General features: G+C 38.0%; 1 long non-coding RNA gene across 1 annotated transcript; it reads left to right on the plus strand.

The window, feature by feature from the left end:
- Positions 1-57: 57 nt before the first annotated feature.
- On the plus strand, positions 58-11,808 carry LOC131737803 (uncharacterized). Its single transcript, XR_009329428.1, has 3 exons — positions 58-376; positions 3,252-3,390; positions 7,421-11,808. It is a non-coding gene; the product is annotated as an uncharacterized LOC131737803 (long non-coding RNA).
- Positions 11,809-17,641: the final 5,833 nt, after the last annotated feature.

Consider the following 17,641-nt stretch of genomic DNA (forward strand, 5'->3'; position numbering starts at 1 on the left):
TACAAGTTCTTCCTTGAAAGAATATATCAAATGTTCCAAAAAGAATGAAATAAAAAATATATTATTAGCTGAATGTATGCCTTCATTCCGATGTAAGCAACAAACTTAAATAAACTTAGAAAGACTAAAGTCAGGCCAAGCGCTAGAAGCAGAAGATAAGATCTTATCTTATATACTGTATAATGTAGGCACACTTATAAGATACACAAATCCTCTCTGATAATATGGTTAAAAAAGTCTTCAGTCCCTGATTGATTTGCTCAGAGATCTCCAGCATAGGGGTGTTTAATGACAGAAAGCCCTCTCACCCGGAGTGTGTCGCCTATCCTTGGGAACAGTAAGCAGTCCAGTGGACCTAAGCGACCAGAACAGGGGTGTAAGTATGACATCTCATTAAGGTCCAAACTATAAAGAGTTTTGTATGTCAGACAGAAGCTTAAAATCACAGACATTTACCTGTATACCCGATACATCATATGTATGTGTTGTTTACATCACTTGTCAATTGAACAATAGTGCATTACCCCTGTTTCAAAATAGGGACCAATGTGTTACTCCTGTACACTTGTAAGCAATATAAAAACATTGATTTATCAACTAGTACTTTCTATTTTAAATGAAAAATGAAAACTTTAAACTTAAAGGTGTGTGTTTTGCTTTGTATAATGCACTACAAACATTCCAGACTTTAAATTCCAGAACCCATGTAAAATCTCATGGGAAACATACTCTGTTTTCTTTTTTTTAATCATATAGTCAGGTTTACGTAAACTGGAACACTGCCATTCATCCCAGTTTCCTTTGGGAAACTTTCATGATTATGCATAATCTGTTGATTGTCCCCCTGCTAGCTTTCTGCAAAGCAAATAATACAGTACAAGCAGTGCTTAATTTGTAAATCGTGAGGTCCCGGAACACATAGTGAGCACGAGGGGGGGGGGGGGGGGGGGGGGGGGGGGTGTTCCGGGGGGCTCTGAGGTACCGGAACACATGAGAAAAAAAGTGACAAACACAATGTAGCCAGACAATGTAACTATAACCTGCATTAAGGTGTCATCTTTAGCCTTGGCTACAATGCTTGCTGCCACTAAATGGGCCTTGGTTCGGACATGTTCAAAAACCTTTTTTCTGAGGGCTCTTTGTTGTTTTTTTTACGTCGGAGGCAGAGGACGTTACTGTACATTCCACCCACTCTTTTGCTAGTTTCATCCCTCCAGTCTTTTCCGGACCCAAGCTCCCTACCTTTTTGCATGTTGTAAAAAGCATGTTGTGATCTTGAGGAATGAATGTATTTTATACATGAGAATTTACAACTACGGTTAAATATTTTATAATTTAATAATGACGGCGATTCACCTTAGTCCTCAAGGTGAAACGTAGTATCAGCTACGATACAACGACCTTTTAGGAGGATATTGCACATTCTAACGGATGACGTTCTTAAACGTCTATTATATTTTACATGCACATTAAATATACATTTTCAAAATGTTATTTTACTGTGTTAAACACAAAAAATATGAAATATATACACTTTTAAACTTTGTTTATATAAAATGTACATGTTGCGGTTATGGGTGTGTTTCAGTCTTGTGATTGATCACATGACTAATCCCAAAGGTTTACTGGATAGAAGAGGAATTGGGCAAACAGCGTTTTGCTATGTGCTGAATAAATACCAAGGATTAGTTCCACAAATACCACTCATTCGAGCCTCTCATTTTTGTTGTTGTAAAAAAGCAATGGCTAACTCCAAATGTATAGAAAAAAAACACGTAAGAAATGCAATTGACTATTAATTAAATTAGATTGATACTGATGGCTACACAATGCTAATGGTTCAAACTGTTATGTTATCTCCAGGATTCTAAATATATATTATTATTTTATTGTAATTTAATGTTTATGAACGACTCGTTCTTTCCGGTTCAAATAAACCTACGTAAACAATCTTAATGCAGTCTACATTGATTGGTTTTGTGTCATTGAATCAGTGAATCAAATGAACAAAATGAATCAATTCACCAAACTGAACTGAATCAAATGAATCGAGTCACTAAAATGAATCGAACTGCCCGTCACTAGTCCTCCCCGACCCCGTCCCCCTCTCCCGCTGAGTCTAACTCACTAGTAGGTTAACTAGCTAGTGGAGGACGTGACGGTGGTGATGCTGAACTGGCGGGACTAGCAGCGCAGACAGCGCTAATAGTTAAGGCATCGCCATCAGGAGCAGTTTGCCCCTCATTTTTGATTTGGCTTTCCTTTCCCACAACACGTTTCAAATTCAGTAGCGACTAGCCTAGGCTACGTGACGTGATTACGTAGGGACCTCTCGCTAGCTGCCCACCACTGTTTCAAGATCAGTTACTTACCTCGCCGGCCCGCCCCATAACCTCTATGTACAAATAAGAGAGCAGGTCTGGAATCGGTGTGGCAGGATAGGATGCGCTTTTACAGGGGGCGGGAGAAATAACGAGGAGGCAGAGGCAACTTTAACTCTGATCGCTTTTATTAGAATGTTTACAGTGCAAACAGTGGAAAAAATAATAAATCATGCCGCGAGAGGTACCGGATCAGGGCAAATTAGGCGCCGGAACGAAAAAAGTCAAATCTGGGAGGTGCCGGATCCTGTTCCGGCAGGATCCGGCTCAAATTAAGCACTGAGTACAAGTACAAAGTTAATTTTAAGATGGTATTTAAAATGCAGGCAAGATACAGTCTCCCAGTGCAACAGTGAGATGCTTGAAAGGGATCTTTGTGTTTTCTGATTATGAGACAGACATGATTTTCTATAGTGTTTCTTGTGATGCAGGAGTCACATTTAATCCAGTCTTGAGTTCAATATATGATAGTCTTTTAATGTACTGTTCTACTAGATTATTAAAGTAATACATATTTTAACAACAGCGACCATCAGATTGACTTTTAGCTTTCTTCTGCCCTACTCATATCTGAAAGGATTAAATGTAATTGGAAAGGCACACTTCTTATTTCTGGACAGAGGTTAATTAGACCAGCATCTCTTTCCAGTACACACTACAGAGTTTGCTTTTGTTTTGGATTGTTGTCTGCTATAGGGTAAAGTATTGGCAATCAACTTGCTGCCAAGATGGTAAGGCTATGATAATTATTATTTATTTCTTAGCTGACGCCCTTATCCAGGGCGACTTACAATTGTTACAAGATATCACATTATTTTTTACATACGATTACCCATTTATACAGTTGTGTTTTTTACTGGAGCAATCTAGGTAAAGTACCTTGCTGAAGGGTACAGCAGCAGTGTCCCCCACCTGGGATTGAAGCCACGACCCTCCGGTCAAGAGTCCAGAGCCCTAACCACTACTCCACAGTGCTGCCCTGGATAATCCTTTTTGCAGATTGTAGCTGGTAGGTGAAGGGACATTATTTCTTAAGTTTACTGAAATAGATTTTATTTGATACCTGATATTGATTGTTCCTGGGAATACTAAAGAATGAATGAGAATCTAGGATAAATGCTTAACAGCAGATTAAAGTATAGAGAAGCAAGGCTACAAAGTATACATTTCCCCATGGCAACATGTTTCCTGATTGTATCATATGAATATGATCACAGGGGGCATCCAATATATATCAAATGGTGAGGATGGTATCAAAGAAGCATTTCAACAATTTATTTTTATTTTTAAAACGCACGCACACATATATAAACACATATTTGATACAAAGTACCCCCTGGACATTTGACAACCACCAACCTCTCTGAAAGTTGTGAATCAAATAGCAATGTTGTTTGACAGGGGACTTGTTGGGTGTTTAATGTCTGTTTAATTCTTGGAGACATTGGATCAAGTAGTTTTGTAACCTTGGAGAATAAGCCTTTTAAAAACATTCAGAAAAAGTTAATATATTTACTTTTATGATATATTGTTGTATTCAGTTGCAATCACATATGTACTCACTCAACGGCAATCCGGTTAATTATTAAACAACCTAGCTTTTTTCTTATAGACTGGCTGTAGACGGTTTCTTTTGGTTCTGTTTTGCTTGCCAGCCCCGGTATGCAAGCTCCTTCTAATATCCGAGGTGTATTATAATCAAGAGCCTTATAGTGAGGGAGCACTGTATAACCAACAGATACTGTGTCAGCCTTATTAGTTATATCCAGGGGTGGCACCATGTCGAGTGTGAAAAAAAAAACATCTTGGCCACAGACAAACAAAACATGTGTGTGTGTGTTAGACGTGTCCGTGTATGGACAAGTTGCCGACCTCTGGTTATATCATGATTTTATAGTGTCCTCACTCAAGTATCTTTTTTTGCGTTTTGCTGATGACATTTATGGATTTTTTATGATTGAAATAGAACAATCTGAGACGACATGCCAGTGTGGCCAACAGTGTGACTCCTACATGGGTTTACATTGGGTTTTAAATTGGATATTACATTGGGTTTACATTGGGTTTTAAATTGGATATTACATTGGGTTTACATTGGGTTTTACATTGGATTTTGCATTGGGTTTTACATTGGACTTTACATTGGGTTTTACATTGTATTTTACATTGGGTTTTAAATTGGATTTTACATAGTGTTTTACATTGGGTGTCTAGATGTCTAAACAATGGATCCACGATTATATGACTTGGCCTGTCTGAGTTTATTATTTAATATATGTCAATAAAGTGAAGTTACCCTTATTTGTCTTCATGCAAAGGATTATCCTATTGTTCAATTCTGTGTAGATATTTCTCAATTATTAATAGACATTGTCAGTAGCTATGTAATCTTAAAAAAATATTTTCTGCAATTTCATCCAAATAATTATTCAGTTGTTCATATATTAAATTGCATATTGTACAATGTATCTATTTTCAAGCCAATCACAGCTATACAGCTCTCTGACAACATATAGACCCCAGGCCAATGTTTGCTCTGGTTCCCAAATCCCCACACTGTAACATGGCATACTCTCCAGCAACATATTTATAATGGTGATTCTTTAAAATGAAGTTAAAACATGTTATGCAGCATTGTTTTAGACTATGTTGATTAAAGATATACAAATATTGTCCCCAATTGTGATTATTTAAAAAAAACCTAGCCGCATTTTACAGACCATCCTCCACAATTCCCCAAACAATATTTTGGATTCGTTTTTAAAGCTTACTATAGTGTTATATATGAAACATTGATCCTAAGGGAAATGTATACGCTTAAGCAGCTTGTTTACAAAATATGTTATTCCTCTATAGATCCCAGAAGGCATTTTAATCTGTTATGGTTGCTCCCCAACTTAAAATGTACAGATTTTGTGACATATTCCTGCTTATCATATCAAAGACGTTATTTAATATTTACATTCCACTGTCAACAATAACAGTTCTGAAATAGTGTGTTTCATATGTGCTGAAGGTTAGAGGAAGCCTGGTCTTAAACTCAACACATATAAAAAGACCTGTGGGACTGCGTATATATTTGAGAAATGTCATTCTAGTTAGTCTGCTTGTTTCTGAATTCTAAAATGTGCTAAAATGTGCAATACTGTTGATTTAATATAATGGTTTTACTAATTCATGAGATGATTCATTATTATAGGAGTCAGTCTGGTCAGTTCATAAAATGTCCCCTTTAAGAATGTTTACTGGAGTCTTCGTGCTAGACATGGTTAAGTCCATTTGGAGGAAACTATAGTGCGCAGTCTTTCACTTTCATTTCTTAACATTTCAGAAAGCAAGCTTACAATACAGTGTACCTACAAAGGTTGTAAATCTCCTGCCCTTTTAATAATGAAACAAGCTCTGAAATCTGTTGTTGCAGGGTGCTGGGCATTAATAAAACAGTGAGAAAAGCATCACTGCTCATTGTGAGACAACCTAGAAAATTCTGCATGCTGTGAATTGCAAAACAAGCTACAGCACCTCCACTTTACTTTAGCAGGACTTGGTTAAAGGTCTTCCACTAAATTGGATCTCTTTGATGAGTCATTACCCCAGAATTTCCACTTCTGTGAACAGAGCAATGCACTCTCTTGAAGATATAAAACCACTCTCTCTCGAGCAGAAAAACAATCCTTATAATTGTACATACGCATACTTCAGGGAAGTGGGCGGGAGCAACCATGTTTACCAGGATCTTATTCTGTTACTTTAAGATCCGCTTGATATCGTTCAGCCCTTGTTCAGTTTCATAATCAATGTGCATGCATCTACAGCTATGGTCCAAAATTTTGCATCAACCTAGAATGTTAGGATTGAGACATAATAAAAAAATAAAACTATATGAACATAACATCAAAAGTCTACTGGAAGCCATAATAGTAGTACAGTATTTCATGTTAGATTTTGAAATGTCACATTTTTAAATTTGTCATTTTTCCATTAAGTATGTGGAAAACTACAAAGCGTTATGTAATTAAATATGTTAACATAACATTATTCAACAGGTTTAATTCAACTTTATGAAGCAAAATGAGTTTTAACATTTCTAAAAATGTAATTAAAACTGACTGAATGGGTTATACATTTTGTGGTGGCCCAGGGTATATCAGACAAAGGGGCAACTCACAGAAAGCAGCACTGTGGAGCAAGACGCAATTTATTGATAAAGCTCAGCAAATGAACTGCAAGGTTATGTCCAGAACACTCAGCCTTTATTGGTATTGCAGCATTGCCAAATCTCAAGAGCTCCAGCTGTGAGGATTTATATCCTTAGGCTCCCACCAGAGGAGAGCACGGATGCTTTTGTTGTTTTCCCAGTGATTGGAACTTTGCCATAACTTCCTCAGAGTCAGATCAATGCGCTTTAACCCAGCCTGATTGATTCAGTCATTTCAATGGCATTATTTTATCTTCCCGACACAGGAAGGCACAAGATCATATTTTTCTTCATGCAGGTTTTCAGTTATTTTTGTTCCTACAAGGAACCTTTTCGTAGATAGTGATGTCTTCATTGAACCTGTTTCTGAGCATATTCTTTGCCCACAATAGCACATAAAACATTTTATACTGAAGCCATCCTGTCAGTTAGAATTAGTTCCTTCTGTTATACTTTTCTGGGACCATTTACTGTAACACAAATGTACAAATGAACCCTTGCATAACCTTTATTACATACATCTGTGTGTGCAAAGACAAATAAAATGAGCATGTTTGAATGACTAAATATTAAACCAAGAAGGTAGTTTGGTCCACTGGTTATGGATACAAATATGAATATGAATTTCCTGGTTCTGAATTTGAATACCATGCAGCTAAGATAAGGCCGTATGATGTCAGTTGCTTGGTTGCTTTCCTTTTTTTCCTCATTTATATCTGTCAACATGCAATAAGATGGGCGATGCATGACTAGGGGCGTGTTCTATTTTTATTTTATTTAGTGAGACAATTATTTTACTCCCAATTTGCAATGTCCAATTATTTTTTACCCCTCACTGCAGCAATTCCCCACACAGCTCAGAAGAACTGAAGGTTCAGCGGGCATCCTCCATTCCCACGACCAAGCCAGCTTCCTCATTTACACCAAGGAACTCGCAAGCTACCAGCCTCTGGAGAACAATGGCCAGCCCTGCAGGTGTCTGTCTGAGCTCACTGGGCACCTGGCCAGCAGGGTTCGCTGCAGCCTGATGAGGAGAAACAGTCCTTGCCAGTTTTGCCTTCCTAACCCAGGAGAGCACCACAGCCAACGCGACCCTCCCTTCAGAATCCACGATGACTCAGCATAGTCAGGACGCTCCCCTATGCTCCCCTGACTATATGACTCACCCTCCACACCACACGGGGGCTGTGCTTTTACCAGACGAGCCACTGGGGAACCCTCTATGAGCTCTTTAATAGTCTAAACCAATATGTATGTCAGTCTTGATCACTTCTTTGAGGGAGATAAGAATGAGTGATGTAAGAATGAGTGATATTGTATTGGCTGTTTGTCCTAGAAGAGGAAACTATGGGATTATGTCTGGGCAACAGGGACAAAGCCGCACAATCATAAAGTTGGAGGATATGAGCAGAAAACTTTGTTTTCATCATCAACAACACAATAGGTTTACCTGAGTGTTAAAGAATATAAAGAATAGTAATCAACTGAGTAAGCAACCAACATCCCTTCCCCATAAGTCTTCCACTATTTAAAATAACATTATGTATGTCCCCAATGAGCTATTGATGTAAAACTTTTGATGTATTTTTTATTGTAAAACATGATAACTGGTACTACACTAGTTTGAAGAAATCTCTGTTTGCTAGGCATGCTTTCAGATAGTGTTGCAACTCTTTCATCGTTTGCGGCCAATAGCATTCTTTGACCATGAAGACACCCCTTATGTTAAAAGACCTTGGAAGTGAAGCAGTAACATATTTCCTGAAAGGCAAGCAAACATAACTTTCTTTATCAGTGTAGTACCAGATGCCATGCTTTAAAATTAAAATACATGCTTGCTCCAACCTGTGTAGCAAATGGAAGTACAAAGCAGGTACAATTTAAGAAATTATTTTGTTAGCTATAATCGCTTTAAAATGGTCATGTATTAAGTGCATTATAAATGTATGCATAGTATGGGTTCACAGTATGTTATTTGCACATTTACCTTTGGGATATTTACTCCAAGCAGAGACAAAATAGGTTTTCTAGATTGCAGACAAGCACTATTCACAGATACAGCTGCATAAGCAAAATCCCAGAGCAAATTAAAGGTGAAACCACCAGCCTAATGCATGTTTCTCAATTACAAGCACCTGCGTTAGATCAATTAAAAGTCTTAATTCGCAGAAACAATGAATAGCCTACAACTGTGCTTCATTAATTAAAAAAAGGTATCAGCCACTTCCAGCCAAGTATTTTATTATAGTAAGTAATATGTGAAACAGAGTTAAACAAACACATATCTACACATAAACCTTACATCAGGCAGTGGGTTGATACCTGTTAGTCTGAGGTTAATATTCTGTGGTTGCTGTAAAATGGCATAGGGTGTACATTCTGTTCTTCCACTATTTTTAAACAATAAGTTTTGTTTTCAATTGTAATTCCATTTCTAAAGCTTGTCTAAGTTTACACTGATTAATATTAGTACCGTAAGAAATATTTAGATTTATTGGCCTTAAGAAAGTGTTAGTATTAACAAGTATACAGTATTAATAGTTCATAAGACTAAATGAAAGAAATATTGTACATTTGCTACAGATATTTGGTTAATACACCAGGAACATCCTTCGTAAAGAGGTGTTGCATTATTAGAGTCGACGTGACGTTATCTGTTCACATGTAGATGTGCTGTAGATGCTTCTGGAGATACAGATTCTCCCAGATTTGGTATTTTAAATACAGGTGTGTTCACTTTGTGTATAGTTGTTCTTGGGCTCACAAATATCTTCCTGGAGAATGTTTGCTGGGTTTACACAAGCATGTTGCTCCAGTGTCGGTATTTGAAAAGGTAACCTCATATTTGCTATGTAAAAATAATGTGAACTCAAAGCAACTATCAGACAGAAACATGGGAATATGTAGGAGGGAAGGTCGTTCTTTGTCTGTTGCAGGCTGTGTGTATGTACTTCAAAGTAATGCAGCATTACAGTTCTCCCTAGTTTGGGGACGTATAACTTCCCAAAACCACTTTCCCCAGGTATTGCTGAGCTGGAAACGGTGGGCGAGGTGTAGCTGGAGGGTGTTTCCACTGACGCTCAGCTATACCTCAGCTAGACATCAGACAGTACAGTTTTGTATCTCCTATCTAACGGGGCCAAACTGTGCTGTGCAGAAGTACATCATCGGAAGGTGTGGGCTAATAAGATAAACTGTTTTGAACAATGGCGGCTGTAAGCGAACGATATGTTAAAAAAAAAAGACAAAGTTGTTGCTTTGTGGGACGCAGAATACATTCCAGCTCTCCTCAACCTTTGGGCGGAAAACCACATTCAAGAGCAGCTGTCAGGCACAGTTAGAAATGTAAAAGTGTCTTACAAAATTGCGGAAATTCTGTGGCAGCAGGGGATCAATCGCTATTCAGTGTTGAGATCAAATTGAAAAATGAATACAAGATTAAAGTGAATAACACAACATGACCTTTTTACTGCCGCACTACAACTTCCTGGGTCAGCTATACCTGACAATTAGAATGGAACGCACACAGCCATCTTTAACTACACCTCACCCAGACCAGCCAGCTCAGCTATACCTGGGAAAAGGCAGTGGAAATGAGGCATCAGACACCTAATTAACACCTTCAATTTTTTACACCTCAGGTGATATGGGACTATTAGAAACTCTTCTTTGACATGCAGTCTAGGGAAAACCCTGTCTGACACAAGCATGAAAGCAGATTAAACAGTTGTCATGACTGATGTCCTGTTTATTTTACAATGTTTTATTGGACAGACCCTGTAAAATATTTTGTTTGTGATTGGTGTTACTCAGCAACTATGTGTTAGGGTTAGTGTTCTGGAATTAGCAGGGTGTATAATTTTAGTATTTACAGAACTCTGATTGCAAAACATAGCAATGCCTGAGGCATTCTGATATTAATCATTAAATGTTCCAAACACAAATTCATTTAATTAGCTGTGTGTCCACACTGGGGTTTCAATTACATGATTGAGTATTTTAAGGTTGTGTTTATCATCATATTCAGAGTTTGCCAATCACTCTGTGTACTCAATGAATCAGGTTGTATGTAGGATTTGCTCCCATCTGATCACCCATTTCCCCCTTTTAATGATACTATTTTATCAGCTTACAATAGGATTTGTGCAGACAAATAGATACTGTATAGTAGTTCTTGTAAAGCCACCCAGGTCCTGCTTCTGGGCAAAATACACCTTTAATGGTCTGTCTAGAAGACCCCGCAGCTTGGATCAGGTGTCAGTCTATTTTAGTACTTCTCTTCAACTATGACTTCGAGTTCACAATCTAGTTGTGCAATGTTTCAGGACGGCATGAGCCTCTTGGCAGTTTTGTGATGTGGACTATTGTTAATTAAAACTGCCAACTCATTTGTGACCAAATACCTCAGTACCATCCCCCAGGTGTTAGTTTAAACCCTTAATCTTTGATTATGTTACTGCACTTGCCATCTGAGCATCACACCCACTTCCTCCAGATAGTATTATTTTATTTTTTTAAACTGTAGAACACTTCCTTGAACCCCCCTATTAGTGTTTAAATAAAACAATGCTTGAAACACTTGTCTTTCTGGACATATTTCTACTTATACATGGTGAAGAATAATGATAAACACTGACATTTTACAGTCTTATTGATGATAAAACTGGTAGCCTGCGGCCCGAAATCAGTTCCACAAGGCCAGCCACAGAGAGCCGATATCACCCCCGAGCGGGCAGCCTTCTCACACAGTGGCTTGAGTTATGGGTACTTGTCCTTCTAAGCGGACCTCTCAACCACTTGAATGTACACGCTACAAAACAGACGTTAAAAATAACAAAACCAATCAAATCTAACCACCGCAGGGAATTAAGTCAGCTGAGACCGCTACCTCGGCACCGGGTATCATAGTTATAACTGGTGTATTTTTTTTTTTTTCCTGCAGGTCTGCTGTAAAATTACATTATAATTCATATTGTACACCGAGGAAATGAACAGTGTGACCCTCCCTTTATCTTTTAAAACACTAATCCTATAGAAATTAATTAAAAAATTTAAGGAGTTAATGTCACAAAGTGTTTATGTTCCAAAGGTTAATGGTTGAAAAAAACAAACATGGAAACAAAGATGAAACCATAACTATATAGCAGTACTATTATGCTGCTATAATAATTATCAGCCCTTAAGTAGTGAAATCAATAAATACACCAAGGCTTCACCTTGTGACTTACAACGCAGCCGGGTCGTGGTGGTATTAGAGTATATCCCACACCCTGTCGTGCCTTATTGTTACAGCATGTATCTTCAGTGTTTAAAGTTACAGACCACAATTTATTACAATCTTGAGTATTTTAAAAGTTAGATCACCAAGAAAAGCATACATAGCATAATAGCAGAAGACGTTGATTTAAATAAATAAATAAATACATAAATAAATAAATACATAAATAAATAATTATGAGGGTATTCAAATTTTATGGATCAACAAACAAAAAAGATGTAGATGTTCTAACCTGTCTGAAATAATTACTTTATCAGATAAAGGAGAAAAAAAACCCTGATACATTTTCTTCACTTTGGGAAATGACCAGAGAGTATAGTCCCTACATGTAAATAAGTTGCTGTGAAGGATTTTCGAACATTCACATTTTCGTAACATTTTTACTTTGCAAAAAAAATCCTTCAGGAAATGAAACATGAAGATTAGACAGTTTACATTTTTTTTTTTATTTTGTTGTTGCCAATGATTTTTACCCCAGTTTTCTCCCCAGTTTGGAATTGCCAATTGAGTTATTATTAATCCCGGTTCATCGCTGCAGCCCCGTGGTGACATCGGGAAAGGGAGGCTAAAACACACATCCTCCAAAACGTGTTCCTGCCAAGCTGTCATTTTTTACACTGCGGATCCACAGTGAAACCACCAGACCTGTAGTGCTGGAGGACAACACAGATCTGAATGGCTCCACTGCAGACCCTCAGGGGTCGCTGGTGCGTGGTGAAGCGTGGATTGCCCTGCCGACCTAAACCCTCCTTACCTGGGTGGCGCTCGGCCAATTGTGCACCGCCCTGTGGGAACCCCTGGTCATGGTCAGCAATGACATAGCCTGGATTCAAACCTGTGATCTCCAGGCTATAGGGTATATCCTGCACTCCACACGGAGCATCTTTACTGGATGCGCCATTCGGGAGCCCCCAACAGATTACATTTAAGTTTCAGTAGTTGATGTTTTGGCTTTTGTTTTGTTATTTTAAAGAAAAACACATTTCAGAAATTAAAGCAGTAAAGTAGGACAGTTTATAGAAGTACAGAACATTGTTTTGAAAATATCTGACGTCCTAGGGCATAAATGCAATTTTGCAAGCATTGTGGTGTTACTGATACTGATATTGATGCACATGTTCCTAGTATAAAATGTAAATAGTCATAGTTTCATACTTTTTAGAAATCCTGTCAGTTTCCTTTAAAATGACCTTGATAACCTCTATTGTTTTTTATTTCTTTTCCACCTGATGTCAACTCTGCTATCTCATTTTATATTGATGAATTTAACAAGATTTGTGAGAAGCAAGTCCCTTTCATCAAAGCCAGAGCTAAAGATTTCCATCTACCCAGTATTGATTTTAATATAATTAAATCAATCAATGAAAGCAGGAAACTGAGTAAGATTGTTGTCTAACTAAATTAGAGCATTCAGAAATCCAAGACTTCCTGTAATCTGAAGAGAACCCAGTTCCTCATTATAACCACCCTACAGTTCTGCAATTTAATCAAGTCCTTTGGGTCTCAGTGTGACATGGTTTCCATTCTCAGTGTTCAAGATAAACATCATGCACTCAGTGGCAAATTAGAAATAGATACGATTCTTCACGCACATTTAGTTTCAGTCTTTTCTGAGGAATTCTGAGAGATTCTAGTAAATTAGAAATAATTTTGCACTTGAAACTTGTTTGAAACATAATTCCTTCTTTTGTGAAAGGTTTCTTTGTAAACAAATAATTTATTTAGTTGTTCTGTGTCATAACCAAGACGTAACTGTCATAAGCAGTTTTCTTTCAAATTCCTTATAAAATCTATATGGAATGTTTAGTTTTACAAAATTCACTTCAACCAACCAGGTGCTTCCCTCTTTGACTGACATACATTTTATCAAGTAAGATGTGTTGGTCCCAAAGACACAGCTGATGTGAAATGACCTAGAAAGTGTATCAGTAACAGACTTCCTAAAAGGCAAACAATCTGAGGACTTTCTTTAACCTAGTTGTGCTAGGGCTGAGGTATCGTGCATTTTTTTTCCTGGTTTTAATTACTATACAATACTTTACTTATTTCAGTTGGAAGATACTAGATCAGTTTTTCACATGGTACATGCAACAGGGTTGCAGGCTGTGCATGGACTGGCGACCTCACACCCCGCATGCCAGTGTCTTAACCACTGTGCAAAAAGGGCTTGTCTGCATAAGTGGTTATGGAGCTTTTAACCTCATCTCATCAACGGGGGACGGAAACCATAACAGCAGTGCATCACAGAACACTGCCAATTACACCCAGAAATCCACCTGATTTTCAAGGTTAGAAAACATTACAGTATATGGATACTGGTAGGAAACTATTTTGTCAAGTTGTGCTCCTTTTCTTTTTAGTTAAATGTTGTTATTTAAATTGCAGTTACGTTCACCTTTAGACATTTTCTGGGCCTTGTTTTGACCTACTTATAGGTGTTTTACCTTTGGGAATCAAGTGTTTCTCTACAAAGGCTTGCTTGATAAAGGCATGAATGTTTTTGCTTTTTACAAACAGACTTTAATCTTCAAAGCTTAGCTACTCTAGGTTGCATATCAAACTAGGTCTCAATGGAAATGCAGCCCACAGCTGGATTTATATTTGCCTCTATGTGTTTTGTTTGTTGTTAGTTTTAGGGTTGGTAGAAAACAGTTGCCCCCCCTTTCTTATTACTTATGATGTCAACTTTGAAACATTCAACATCTATTGAAGTTGTTTGTGGATAAATAAAAGGGAGCAAGACAACCTACACAGCAAAGGGAGCAAAGGTTTTAGAAGTAATCAGCCCCTATTGATAATGGAAATACTGTGTTCAAGAAGCTTAGATAGATGCACTGTGTTCTGTTATTGCAACAAGTAGTATTTATAGTACCGAGAGAGGTCTCCAAGTACATTTGATGTGTCCTTGAGTTATAGTTATTATGTGACAAGTGCTTTCATTTTTACTGGATTTTTTATGATTAAAAAAATAATAATAATGTATGTGCTGCTTCTGCTGAATCTGATTTCAGCGGAATCGGTAATTCATCAGCAAGCTGCATTGACAGCCTTTGTGGCATTTGTGCATTGAAACCGTAGCATGTTGTTATGGAAGGATAACTGGATTTAGAATCCCAGTGAGTGACAACAGAGATTTCACTTTGCACGTAATAACAAAATGTAGAGTTCTGAGGAGCCAATCAGAAAGACAATTCTGTGTGTCGTATGCCATGACATAGCACAAACGTCAGTCATGACACCGGCCATACACTATTACATTTCTACACAGTATATATTAGAGTTATAGTATAGGACAGTGAACATCTATGTATAGGTTAATGAACACTTAACGGCCTCAGCTTTTAACCATGGTCATTTCACTTTCGCTTGTAGAAATAAACGTACAGTTGGCTACTGTATGTTTGGCAATCTATAACCCTAAAATTTAGGACTGTATTTTTTCACACTTTGTCTGCTTACCTGTAATTTAGTCTTAGAGCTACACTATGTCAGTTTAGTCTCAACATAAGTAAAGTAATAATCAATAATTAAACAGCAGCAGTGAGGAGTAGTGGTTAGGGCTGGACTCTTGACTGGAGGGTCGTGGGTTCAATGCCAGGTATGGGACACAGTTGCTGTACCCTTGAGCAAGGTACTTTACCTAGATTGCTCCAGTAAAAACCCAAATGATAAATGGGTAATTGTATGTAAAAATAATGTGATATCTTGTAACAATTGTAAGTCGCCCTGGATAAGGGTGTCTGCTAAGAAATAAATAATAATAATATTAAATATATGATAGCTTTTGTTTTGCAATGTGGATGGGAAGCCCCATCCACAACTAAAAACCTTGTGTAGAAGGTGGCCAGCTCCCGAATTAATTAACCTGCATAAAAGCCTGCAGCTCTCTGCACTCTGTGTGGGTGTTCGGAGTAGTGAACGAGAGAGAGTGAGGAGAAAAAGGAAAAGAAAAAATAAACATAGGATTAGTGAAAGCTATCTGCCCAGCCTGACCTGTGTGTTTGGTGTTTTGTGTTGTGTTGTGTTGTTTAAATCCATTATTTTGCTCTGTGAGCAAGTGTTTTTTTTGTTAAAATATTGTATTTATTTGTGTTATTTCAAAATAAAACGGCGCAAGCGCCACTGCACTGTCTCTCTGTGTTGTTCCTGCATCACCACAAAGCCATCCCTGTCACAGTTAAATATTGCTTCTAAACAATCTATTCCACAATCCAAATTGTTTACCATTTTTGGTGCTATGTCCCAACTGTATTGCAACTATGGATACACACATCATTGTATCATGTTAGATGTAATTTGAATTAAAACACTGTATGTCTGCCATGATAATCCTAATTAATAGTTAATATTAGATTATTGCAATCTAAAGCACAGAAAAAATGTATTTGATTCCCCTTCCAACACATTTTTGGCATGCATCCAGTAAACTATGTGATGTTCTTGTCTTTCTCAATTTTGCATATCAAATTACATATATAAAAATATATACGTTAAAATATGTTATTATAATTGCATCTTTCAGGTGCTGTTTAGAACACAGGTCTAAAACCCTTATTTATGGCTGCTATCATCTTGTCAGCCTCCTGGAGTTTATTCGGCGAGGTGGAGTGAATATGAAAAACTTGTTATTGGCCTTTAGTTCAAAGAAAAAGGGAAGCGGTAGTTAAATTGAAAAACAAAACCTAAAGAGGTGAAGATTAGGAATTAAGAAGCTTGTGGCCTGCGCTACACACCAGTGGCATAATGCCCATGATTACACTATGTAACACAATTTTTGTTCCTGGGTAGTAAGTGTTATTTCCTAATTGCGTATGCCTCAAAAGTATAGAAAATGGCTATTATTCCCCACAAACTTTGCTTTTGTGACCAGGACAGTGATATTTTGAAATTGACCTATTTCCAATGAGAAAACGGGCGAATTTGTCTTTTCGTTCACATAAAGTCAGAAAAAAACAACATATGAATCCAAATTAACATGTATTTATACTAAAGTAATACAAAAATGACTACAAAAGATTTAGAAGTGAGTAGTTTTTCGAGATTTACGATTATACTGTAAATCACTTTCACGAATCAGACCCCAAATGTAGTCTCCCATCATGTTCTCGTTATACTGTCCTTGGTAGCGGCGTTAAAAGTCCAGTATATCCTGGTGGAAGCGCTCGCCTTGCTCCTCCGAGTACGCTCCCATGTTCTCCTTGAATTTATCAAGATGAGCATCAAGGATATGGACTTTGAGGGACATCCTACAGCCCATTGTGCCGTAGTTCTTCACCAGAGTCCCAACCAGCTCCACATAGTTTTCGGCCTTGTGATTGCCCAGGAAGCCCCGAACCACTGCGACAAAGCTGTTCCAAGCCGCTTTCTCCTTACTAGTGAGCTTCTTGGGGAATTCATTGCACTCCAGGATCTTCTTTATCTGTGGTCCGACGAAGACACCGGCTTTGACCTTTGCCTCAGACAGCTTAGGGAAGAAGTCTTGAAAGTACTTGAAGGCTGCCGACTCCTTATCTAGAGCTCTGACAAATTGTTTCATAAGGCCCAATTTGATGTGCAGTGGTGGCATCAGCACCTTCCGGGGGTCCACCAGTGGCTCCCACTTGACGTTGTTCCTCCCCACAGAGAACTCAGTCCGCTGTGGCCAGTCCCGCCTGTGGTAGTGTGCCTTGGTGTCCCTGCTGTCCCAAAGGCAAAGATAGCAGGGAAACTTGGTAAAACCGGCTTGGAGACCCATCAGGAATGCCACCATTTTGAAGTCTCCTATGACCTTGATGCCATCTCAGA

This window comes from Acipenser ruthenus, chromosome 8 (assembly GCF_902713425.1).
Source record: "Acipenser ruthenus chromosome 8, fAciRut3.2 maternal haplotype, whole genome shotgun sequence".
NCBI classification, from domain to species: domain Eukaryota; kingdom Metazoa; phylum Chordata; class Actinopteri; order Acipenseriformes; family Acipenseridae; genus Acipenser; species Acipenser ruthenus.